The sequence below is a fragment of the Mustela erminea genome, chromosome X, assembly GCF_009829155.1.
Source record: "Mustela erminea isolate mMusErm1 chromosome X, mMusErm1.Pri, whole genome shotgun sequence".
Lineage (NCBI taxonomy): Eukaryota > Metazoa > Chordata > Mammalia > Carnivora > Mustelidae > Mustela > Mustela erminea.
This window is the reverse complement of record NC_045635.1, coordinates 56,502,259-56,514,354: the sequence shown is the minus strand read 5'-3', so window position 1 is coordinate 56,514,354 and position 12,096 is coordinate 56,502,259. Positions and strand designations below refer to the sequence as shown.

At 36.8% G+C, this 12,096-nt stretch overlaps 1 protein-coding gene and 1 long non-coding RNA gene across 7 annotated transcripts in view; both read left to right on the top strand.

Moving 5' to 3' along the window:
* Nucleotides 1-12,096, top strand: part of OPHN1 (oligophrenin 1) — a 558,586-nt gene that overhangs the window by 103,092 nt on the left and 443,398 nt on the right. The window lies entirely within an intron of this gene.
* On the top strand, nt 9,185-11,300 carry LOC116582116. The gene is made up of 2 exons (XR_004282386.1): nt 9,185-9,413; nt 9,445-11,300. It is a non-coding gene; the product is annotated as an uncharacterized LOC116582116 (long non-coding RNA).

Genomic DNA, 12,096 nt, shown 5'->3' with positions numbered 1-12,096 from the left:
CAACCATTGATCTTTCTGCTGTCTCCATAGTTTTGTCTTTTTCAGAATGTCATATAGTTGGAATCATATGGTAGGACCCTTTCCAGATCGGCTACTTTCATTTAGCAATATGCATTTAGAATTCCTCCTTGTTATTTCATGGCTTGATAGTATTTTGTAATTTGCTAGGTAATATTTTATTATCTAAATATACCATAGTTTATCCATTCACCTACTGAATGATATACTGGCTGCTCCCAAGTTTTGGCAATTATGAGTAAAGCTATATAAACGTGTTCAGGCTTTTGTGGAGCATGAGTTTTTAACTCATTTGGGTAAATACCAAGGATGGTGTTTGCCAGATCATATTATAAAACTTATGTTTACTTTTGTGACAAACTGTCAAACTGTATTCTAAAGTGTGTGTAGTATTTTCATTAGCAGTAAATGTGTTTTTAAAAAATATTTTATTTATTAGAGAGAGAGAACACGCAGAAACAGGGGGAGGGTCAAAGGAAGAAGAGGGAGAAACAGACTCCCTGCTAAGCAGGGAGCCTATTGCAGGGTTTGATCCCAACCCACTGAGCTACCCAGGTACCCCTCTCCTTTACTTTTGAAGTATAATTTTGCATTGCACGTAATTCTAGGTCAGTGGATTTTCTTTTTCACTTCAGCATGATAAATATTTCACTCCACTGTTTTCTTGCTTGCATGGTTTCTTTTCTTTATTTATTTTTGCTTACATGGTTTCAAAGGAGAATTTGGATATAATTCTTATCTTTGCTCCTCCATAAGTATGGTGTTTTTTTCCTCTGGCTTCTTTCTTTTTTTCTCCCCTTATTTTGATTTTCTGTCATTTGACAATGATATACCTGAAGGTAGGAATTTTTGGTATTTGCAATGCTTTGTGTTCATTGAGCCTGCTAGATCTGTAGTTTGGTATCTGAAAATAATTGGGGGGAAATTCTCAGTCATTATTGCTTCAAATATTTCTTTTGTTCTTTTCTTTCCTCTTTTTGTGGTAATTTCATTATGCATATGTCGCACCATTTTTAATTGCCCTACCATTTTTTGATATTCTGTCTTTTAATTTTTTTTCCTTTTTGCATTTCAGTTTTCGAAGTTTCTGTTGACTTATCTTTAAGCTCATACTGATCTTTTCTTGGTCTATTCCAATCTATTTATGAGCCCATAAAAGGCTTTCTTCATTTTTATTCTTGATTCCTAGCATTTCCTTTTGATTCCTTTCTGTAGTTTATCTTTTTCTTTATATTATTCATCTATTCTTGCATTTTGTGCACTTTTTTCATTAGAGCCCTTAGCATATTACTCATATTTTTTTAAAAAAATCTTGATTTAATAATTACAACATTTGTGAAACATCTGAGTCTAGTTTTGAAGCTTGCTGTGTCTCTTGAAATTGTGTTTTTTGTCTTTAAGTATGCTTTCTCTTTTTTGTTGTTGTTGTTAAATGTCAGGCATGATGTACAAAAAAAAAAGGAGTTGTGGTAAATATACCTTTAGTGTGAGACTTTATGTTTATTTGGATAAGACTTGGGTTGTATTGCTGTTAGCTGTTTCTAGAGGTGTCAGAAGCTAAAATTTCCTTTTGTGTCCTTGTTTTTGTCTCCTTATTGTTTTTGGGCTTCTCTAATGATTTCTTCTTAAATAAGGTTTGAAAGGTACAGTACTTTCAGTTGTATTTTCCTCATGTTATACATAAGCCCTGTTGATGTTTGGCCAAATTTTAGGGGGAGGAGAAGATGGAAGATGAAAGCATTCAGTAGTCATATGCTTAGAATTTAGTGTTTTAGTGATCCTGTGCCCCTGGGCTGTGACCTTTGCAAGTGTTTCTCAGTTTTCTTACCTTACCTTCTCAGGTACTCCTGAGTTTCTCAGTTTTCTTACCTTAGAGAGGAATGCTAGTGGGTCATAGTGTTGGTATTTTCCTTTCATTGCATGAAAAAATAGAGGTCGTTGGAGTTGCGTACTTTCATTCTGTATGTGAATGGCTAAATTTTGCTTGATTTGGGAATTTTTCTTTCTTCAGATTGGTTAGGCTTTGATAAAACCCTAGTCAATTAGACTCCCAAAAATAATTTCCCTTGAGTTAAGGTCTTGTTAAGAAGACTAAAATTCTCTAGGTGTATTTCAGAATGGTTATTTTCCCCCTTTTCTTGCTGAAAACATAAGGGTGTTTTTCTCTGATCTTCATTGTGAGAACCTGGTAGTGCTCCTGGTGCAAAAACTCACAGAATTGTTGGGGACTCCCTAAGGCTGCCCCCCCCAACAGAGCTTTTAAATCTCAAGTATGGTCCACACTGATCCTGCAGAAATTTATCAATTATAATTTTATTTTCTTACCCTGGTACTGTCTCCAATGTGGGATGGTACTCCTGAACTACTACTCTACCAAGGGATGATTTTTTTTTTTTGTATTCACCTGTCTGTCTCCAAATTTGAGGACCCAGTTTGTCCTGTGACCTCAATTATCTGAAGAATATAAGAGGAATTATTGATTTTCAGTTTGTTCATTCTTATTTTTCTTGTGAGAATTATAGTGACATCTTCCACGCTCTTTACATACCTAACTGGAAACCAGGAAGTTGTATCAAACTTTCTTTTTATAGCTTGAGCCACTTGCTTTAAGAGAGTTGTGATGATTTATCTAATATCCAATGATAATAGTAATACCCAAGTAGTTTGTAAATTACAAGCACTTATAATATGCCAAGCACTGTTACAAGTACTTTAGAAAACCTATAAGATTAGTGTGCTAATATCATGCTCATTTTATAGAAGAGGAAGCTGAGGAACAGAGAAGTTAAGTAACTTGCCTATGGCCACAAACCTATTACCTTTCAGAGTAGAGATTTTAACTTAGGCAATCAGGCTCTTTTTCTCTTCTAGATGATTCTTAGCAAGTGATGAATATTACTACTGAATTTAGGATGGGTGTAAATGTGCCTTTTTTGGGGCCTCCCTGTAATATGCTCCAGGAAGCTCTTATTTCAGGGGAGATTCCTTTTTAATTATCTCTAATATTTTCCTTGTGTGATCTCTTGTGCTTCCTTAAAAAAATAGAAACTACTCATTTTCCATTCCAGTCACTCTGTTTCATAAAAGCCATAGGTCCTATGGATATAAGATCACTGGATGCTTGTGTTTGTTATTAAGCATCAACAAATCCACATGTACCCTAGACTTTATCTGTAGAATAATAGTGTGAACACTATTTTTTAAGTTTATATAAATAATAAATAGAATAAGAGGGTTCCCCTTTCTCCACATCCTCTCCAACATTTGTTATTTCCTGTCTTGTTAATCTTTGCCATTCTAGCTTGTGTAAAGTGGTATCTCAATATGGTTTTGATTTGAATTTCCCTGATGGCTGAGGATGATGAACATTTTTTCATGGGTCCGCTAGCCATTTGCATGTCTTCATTGGAGAAGTGTCTGTTCAGGTCTTCTGCCCATTTTTTTGATATGATTATCTGTTTTTTGGGTGTTGAGTTTGAGAAGTTCTTTATAGATCTTGGAAACCAGCCCTTTGTCTGTAGTGTCATTTGTGAATATTTTCTCCCATTCCGTGGGTTGCCTCTTTGTTTTGTTGACTGTTCCCTTTGCTGTGCAGAAGCTTTTTATCCTGATCAAGTCCCAAAAGTTCATTTTCACTTTTGTTTCCTTTGCCTTTGGAGATGTGTCTTGAAAGAAGTTCCTGTGGCCGATGTCAAAGAGCTTACTGCCTATCTTCCCCTAGGATTTTGATGGATTCCTGTTTTACATTGAGGTCTTTCATCCATTTTGAGTTTATCTTTGTGTATGGTGTAAGAGAATAGTCGAGTTTCATTCTTCTATAGATAGCTGTCTAATTTTCCCAGCAGCATTTATTGAATAGACTGTCTTTTTTCCACAGTATATTTTTTCCTGCTTTGTCAGATTATTTGACCATAGAGTTGAGGGTCTGTATCTGGGCTCTCTACTCTGTTCCACTGGTCCATGTGTCTGTTTTTATGTCAGTACCATGCTGTCTTTGTGATCACAGCTTTGTAGTAAAGCTTGACGTTAGGCAAGGTGATGCCCCCAGCTTTGTTTTTCTTTTTCAATATTTCCTTAACAATTCGGGGTCTCTTCTGGTTCCATACAAATTTTAGAATTGTTTATTCCAGCACTTTGAAAAACGCTAGTGGTATTTTGATCGGGATGACATTGAAAGTATAGATTGCTCTGGGCAGTATAAACATTTTAATAATGTTTATTCTTCTGATCCATGAGCATGGAATGTTTTTCTATCTCTTTGTGTCTTCTTCATTTTCTTTCATGAATGTTCTGTAGTTCCCTGAGTACAGATCCTTTACCTCTTTGATTAGGCTTATTCCAAGGTATCTTATGGTTTTTGGTGCTATGGTAAATGGAATTGATTCTCTAATTTCCCCTTACGCTGTTGGTAGGAATGCAAGTTGGTGCAACCACTTTGGAAACAGTGTGGAGATTCCTCAAAAAATTAAAAATAGAGCTACCCTATGACCCTGCAATTGCACTACTGGGTATTTACCCCCAAGATACAGATGTAGTGCAAAGAAGGGCCATCTGTACCCCAATGTCCATAGCAGCAATGTGCACAATCACTGTAGTGTGGAAAGAGTCAAGAGGCCCTTAATAGATGGATGGCTAAAGAAAATGTGGTCTCTATATACAATGGAATATTACTCAGCCATCAGAAAGGATGAATGCCCAACCTTTGTATCAACATAGATGGGACTGGAGAAGATTATGTTGAGTGAAATAAGTCAAGTAGAGAGAGTCAATTATCATATGGTTTCACTTACTTGTGGAACATAAGGAATAACATGGAGGACATTAGGAGAAGGGAAGGAAGAAAATGAAGTGGGAGGAATTGGAGGGGGAGATGAACCATGAGAGACTGTGGACTTTGAGGAGCAGGGTTTTGGGGGCCATAGGGGGATAGGTGAGCCTGGTGGTTGGTTATTAAGGAGGGTATGTATTGCATGGAGCACTGGGTGTGGTATATAAGCAATGAGTCTTAGAACACTGGGAAAAAAACTGGGAAAAAAAACAAGTAGCAATGCACTGGCATTTTCTTACTTGTTGAATATTATAAATTACAATTACAATCATGTGAAAAGGTCCAAAATTTGGGGGTGGGCATGCATCAAAAATGTTCTTTTCATTCCTGAACAGGGTAAACATTGCTAAAGAGAGTATGAATGAAATAATAGAGCAAAGATGAATAGAAAACAGAACCTTTGGTGAGAAAGGGAAACCCTATCCTCATTGGCTCTTCCAGGTGAGAAAATGTTTTCCAAACTGACCAGGTCTGCCTTTTTGGGATAATAGGAAAAGAAGACATACCTGAGGTGGTGCTACGGATATTAACCTTAGGAGAGTTTGGGATTGGTATTCTTGATTTGAATCACATTTCCAGTGTTTAATAGTTGTTTGATTTGGGACAAGTTACTCACTCTATCTGTCTCAGCTTCCTTATCTGACAATGCAATTCTTAATACGCAAAGTAGATCACAAAATACGTAAGACAGAAAATAAGGTGGCTAGGAACTCAGGTTTTGGTAGCATGAAGCCAAATGGACTGGGATTCAAACCCTGGCTCTGTCACTTAACATTTATTTGACCCTGAGGAAGTTACTTAACCTCTCTCAGCTACATTTTCAACTGGAACTAGCAGTGGCTCCTATCACAATATAGTTATGAGTAGTAAAGTAGAAAATCCTTATAGGCCATTTAGTTTAGTGCTTGATATATCATAAGTTTTCAGGAAAATAATGGCTCTAGTCTTGATAATTATTATACTAACACAAATGAAACTTGCCTAACATGTATTTGTAGTTCAGTAAATCTTTAAAGTTCAAAAGAGATGGTAGTTTTTGTATGTGGATATGTGTGTGTGTGTGTGTGTGTGTGTGTGTGTAGAGAGATGATTTATTTTTATACTTAAATACCTTAGTTACATCTTCCTTTGACTCTGGGCTACTTGTGGCATGGGTTTTAGACTCCTTTTTGCTTTTAACTGTGGACTAAGATTTTATGGTGGAGAGCACCACTTGTTTTCACCAAACTCTCCTTATAGCAGATCCTTTTCTTCTTCCTGGAAAAGAAGAATAGTTCTTCTGTGTTTCTTCTTCCTGGAAGAGATATTATTATTATTATTATTATTACCTTCAACTAATCTCCTTGCCAAGGATGATGGCTCTTTGAATAAGCATCCTGAGAACAGTAGTTCTTAAAAAAAAGGATTTGATTGATTTATTTGAGCTAGAGAGTGAGTGAGACAGAGAGAAGGAGTGGGGGAGCAGGTGGAGAGGGAGAAGCAGACTCCCCACTGAACAGGGAGCCTGACCACAGGGCTTGATCCCAGGACCCAGGATCATGACCTGAGCTGAAGGCAGAGGCTTAATCAACTGTGCCACCCAGGTACCCCTGAGAGCAGTAGTTCTTAACCTTAGTTGTAATAGAAATTATAACAAGGGTTTTACAAAACATGCCTGGTATCCATAACTAGAAATTCTGATTTAATTGGTCAGGGGTGCATTCAGTGCACAGGAAATTTTAAAGCTCCTAAGTCACTCTAGTATGTAAACAGTGTTGAGAACCTTTGCCCTGAGGCATCCCTTGTCAGAACCTTCAGTGACTCTATTATGTACACAATAAGTATGGACATCTGAGCATGGTTTTCTGGCACCATCACGGACTGGCCTGTCCTGGCCAGCTTTTCTTAGTGTTCTCTTTCATTACATTACTTCCCAATATGATCCTGCTCTTGTTAATCTAGAAGACATATTACTCTTTGAAAGTCTATTTTCTTACATTCATTCTTTGGCATATATATATATATATATATATATATATATATATATATTTGCTTGGTATGCCTTCCCCAGTTTTTAGCTGTTGAAATATTGCAGATCTTTAAAGCCCCACTAAAAAAACACATCCTCAAAGAAGCCTCTTGTGATTTAAGCAGTGGAAACTATTCCTCCTTTCTCTGCCTGTACTTTGGAAGCATGCATATTGTACTTATTTTGCAATAACATACAACAGAATAAAATGCATTCTACAGTTGTTTATTTTATGAGGCTTAGAGAGTAAAGAGTAATAATTATTATTTTAGTTATAATAACTCAGTAGACACTGTTATATTCCAGGTATTGTATTAAGTATTTTTATAATATTAGTTTAATCCTCAAGACAATTTTATGAGGTTGGTATAATTATCCTCATTTTGGAGATGAGGAAACTAAGGCCATGACAAGTTAAACAGTTTGCTTTGAGGTTAAAAAGCCTGTGATGGGTAGAGCTGGACCCCAGGCAGGCTATTTCCAGAATCTATGCTCTTAAGTACTACATTTTACTAAAGATGAGTCTAAAGACAGTCTGAAAGATGGTTTAAGTAAAGTCCACTAAGTAACAGTTAAGTCTTTGGCAGAGTGGTAGAGTGGGATTTGTACCCAGGAAGTCTGCATATTTTTATGTCTAGAACTACCTTGTATACTATGGTAGGCACTGATTACATGTGGCTATTGAATAGTTGAATTGTGTCTAGTCTGATTTGAGATGTACTATAAGTGTAAAATATATATTGGATTTCAAAGACTTGGTATTATAAAATAAGACATCTCATTTTTACCTCTATAAATACAGAATACCATCTTTTATATTAATTATATGTTGAAATTATATTTTGGGTAAATTGGGTTAAATAAAATTATTAAAATTGATTTATTTCTTTTTAATTTTTTAATGGGATTACTAGAAAATTTAAAATAATTTACGTGTTTACATTTGTGGCACACATCTATTATTGGATGTCATTGATGTAGAAAGTATTTTATTTTATTTATTTATTTATTTATTTATTTATTAAAGATTTTATTTATTTATTTATTTGACAGAGAGAAATCACAAGTAGATGGAGAGGCAGGCAGAGAGAGACAGAGGGAAGCAGGCTCCCCGCTGAGCAGAGAGCCCGATGCGGGACTCGATCCCAGCACCCTGAGATCATGACCTTGCCGAAGGCAGCGGCTTAACCCACTGAGCCACCCAGGCGCCCCAATGTAGAAAGTATTTTAATGGAAGAGGTCATTTTAATTCTTATGACAGAATCATAAAGCAACAAGAGAGATGCTTTTATCCTCATTTTAATTTTTTTATAGATGGGGAAGCTGAGGCTTATAAAGATTTATGAATTGACTAAAGTTATGCATCTGGAAGGTGAAGGTCATCTTTCTAATCCTGGATACTAAATACTGTTTTAATTCCATTTTATGTCATATTTCTTCATTATGCAACTATTTAGTAGTTTATGGGATATACTTATTTGAATCTTGTGAACTTGGTTACCGATCACAATTTCAAATGGCTCCCAAGACACTAACAAATTACTGCTATATTTGGTAGTCACAGATATTTTAATCTGCAGGATTACTCTTTCTTGTATCCGCACCATCTTATTAAACTAGATTTTGACTGAGAATGATTTTTTTCAGGTCTATTTTTTAGTTGTGTCCAGTAGTGCAACACTCTCTATTATGAAGTTTCATCCAGGTCTGTGCTGTGTAAACTTTATTCCGATGATCAGAACTCATGACTGAGCCTTAGTTTTCTCATATGTAAAATAGGGTGATACAGACTTTCACATAGGGTTGGTAGGATGATGATATGGGATGATATAAAGTACCCAGCGCAGTACCTAATACATGATAGGAAATCAGTTAGCAATAGTTCCTTTCATCCCTCCAAATGGATCACCAACAGGAAACCTTTTACAAGCTCCATAAGCCAAGTTTATTATTCTTTCCTAAGGACTACCACAAAAAAACTCTTGTATAGCCCTGATTTCATTCAGGATTATGGTGGTTTCTGCTCTGATTTTCTCCACTTTATGTATTATAGACTTCTCAATGGCCAGAATCACATTTTATTCATCTTATATCACTATAACTTCAGGCACAGTGCTATACCCACAGTAGGTGCTCATGACCAGTCCAGAAGTTAGAAATGGAGCCTATTACCTGGTGGTTAGAATGGGAGTCTAAGGTGGCTTTTTTGTTGATTATTATAATAGATACTGCTTGAAAATGAAAATGTTAAGTATTTATCATATATAAAGATTATACAACACACACACACACACACACACACACACACACACACACACACACACTCTGTAGGGGACATCCCTGTCTGGAAATATAGAGTAGATGCACTTTTCCTGTCCCTCCTGCAATGTACAAATAAGAACCCTGGACATTGTATATAAAACAAATACACTACAAGAAGACTAAGTAGAGATAAGTAGAGACAAGTAGACAAACTGGCTAGAAACCTTGACCTGAAGAAATACGTGGTCGTGAATTCCCTGGGTGTTCTTTTGTCTTCATATACCCAGTTTGGGACCTGTAGAAGCTGGTAACCAGATAATGTCAATAGGCAGAAGCAAAAGTCAAAAACAAAAACCCAAGCAACATCTGCTCTCTCTCTCTCTGGGAGCAGCCTAGTTACACAGAAAACTTTTTAAGATCATAACGGTTATTCTGAAGTCAAATACCACAGAATACTGTATGACTACCTCCATTGCTTCCAGCAAAGACCAGCTAAGGAATCTATACCATCCTTGCCTGACTGAAATGAATGAAGTACCTTAACCACTTTTTCCAGCTGGGGTAGTATCAGTGGAAGCACTACTGAGGTTCTGAGGAACCTGAACTCCCACATCTATGTAGCAGTAAGGAGAAACCCTTCTGCTTTGAGGTGTCAGTGAAGGCCAAGATCCTTGATTTTCCCAGGATGTGACAATAATGCCATTTTCCTTCACCTATCAGAGAGGTGTCAGAGGAGGCTCTCTAAAACACAAGATTTAATGAGATCAAGGATCTCATAATAGAGTACCTTAAATGCCCAGAATATAAAAAAATCTTCTGTTACACCAAGTCATTAAATGTTAAACATCGATCTTAAAATTTCTTTGATAAGTAATTGTCAATATGCTTGAACCAAATGAAGAAATAGAAATTCTTAACAAAATATAGACAATAGAAAAAAGAATAAAATGATAATTTGAAATTGAAGAATTACTGAAATTAGAAACTCAGTGGATAAAGCCAGCAACAGAATGGAGAGGACAGAAAAGAGAATCCATGAATTTAAAGACAGAACAATAAAACACACGAATTTGAACATAAGAGAGAAAAAATAGATGAAAAAATGAACAGAGCCTAAGGGACTTTTGTGATTATGACAAAATGTCTAATATTTGTGTCATTAGAATGGAGAAAAAAAGGAGATAAAAGGTGGGGCTGAGAAGTGGAATATATACTAGTAAAACCTGAATATTGCCCTGGCATTTGAATATTTGAGTTTCTGGCTGATCAATGTGACTTAATCCCTTCCTCTCTCCCTCCCTCCCTCCCTCCCTCCCTTCTCTCCTCTGAGCAGAACATTTCAAGGTTCAGCCACATTGTGGAGCCTGTTCTTAAAATTTCTGCATTTAGAGGTGAGACTTTGCTGTATTAGGGTTCTCCAGAGAAAGAGAAGCAATAGGATTTGTATATGTATAGAAAGGTATTTATTTTAAGGAATTGACTCACATAGTTGTGGAGGTTTGCCAAATTCAAAATCTGTTGGAGGAGGCCAGAAGTTTGGAGATGTAGGAAAGAGTTGCAGTTCTAGTGCAAACGCAATCTGCAGTAGAACTAGTGTCTTAGCACATTTGGGCTTCTATATAACAAAAGTACTATAACTGGGAACCATATAAACCACGGAAATTTGTTTCTCCCAGTTTTGGAGACTGGGAAGACCAAGATTGAGGTACAGGCAGATTCAGTATGCTGTGGTACTGGCAAATCAGGAGGGCCTGATTTGTAGTTCATAGAGTGTAACTTTTTGCTGTAACCTTACGTGGCAGACGGGGGCAAATGAGCTCTCTGGGACTTCTTTTATAAGAGCACAAATCCCATTCATGAAGGCTTTGCCCTCATGACCTAAGCACCCCTCAGAGGTCTTACCTCCTGACACCATTACACCTGGATATTAGGTTTCAAAATATGAATTTTGGAGGGACAAAAACATTAAATCTATAGCAGTCAGGAAGAGGCGATATTGAAAATAAAGTTCAAATGCAGTCTGTTGGAAAATTCTCTTTTCCTGGGTTGGGGAGGTAAATGTTTTGGTCTGTCCAGGCCTTCCATTGATTGGACGAGGCCTACCCACAATGTGGAGGGCAGTCTGCTTTTCTCAGAGTCTACTGATTTAAATGTAAATCTTATCCAAAAACACCTTCACAAAAATATCAAGAAGAATGTTTGACAGAATATCTGGGTACTGTGGCCCAGCCACGTGGAAGTGTAAAATTAACCATTACATTTGATCAGTCTATTTTTATCTGGTAAATAGGTAAACAGACTTAACATTGAGGTTTGTCTTCATTTGAAATGTACAATTTAAAATTAGCACCAGAAATTGCTATATTTTGTATCTCTTTCTGTAACCAACTTCTCTGAGGTAAAACATGACTTTGAAATGATGCAGAAAGAAGAATATTGATCTTGTACAGGCATCGCAAAGCTCAGCTAAAAAACTTTTTTTTTCCCCATCGCCTCGAAATAGGGAAGTATTTCATCTTGAAAGCATCTGAGCCTTTCTTCCTGTCATGGATAGCCCACATTCAAATAAATTTGGAAAGAGAGAGATTAAGCCACATTTATCAGCCAGAAACTAACTATCAAATGTGGGGACCATATTCAGGTTTTAGTGGTTTACATGCCATAGCAGACATTGATCTTCCCCATTGGACAGATGTCATGTTTTAGGTTCTTCTGTGTTTTATCCCTGTCTCTATTTTTTTATTTATTTGACAGAGTGATCACAAATAGGCAGAGAGGCAGGCAGGGAGGTGGTGGGGGGAGCAGGCTCCGTTTTGAGCAGAGAGCCCGATGTAGGGCTCGAGCCCAGGACTCTGAGATCATGACCTAAGCTGAAAGCAAGAGGCTTAACTCACTGAGCCACCCAGGCGCCCCTCCCCTATTGGTTTCTTAAATCCATTTTCTTGCAGACTCTAGATTGTAGTTACCAGGCTATCTAACG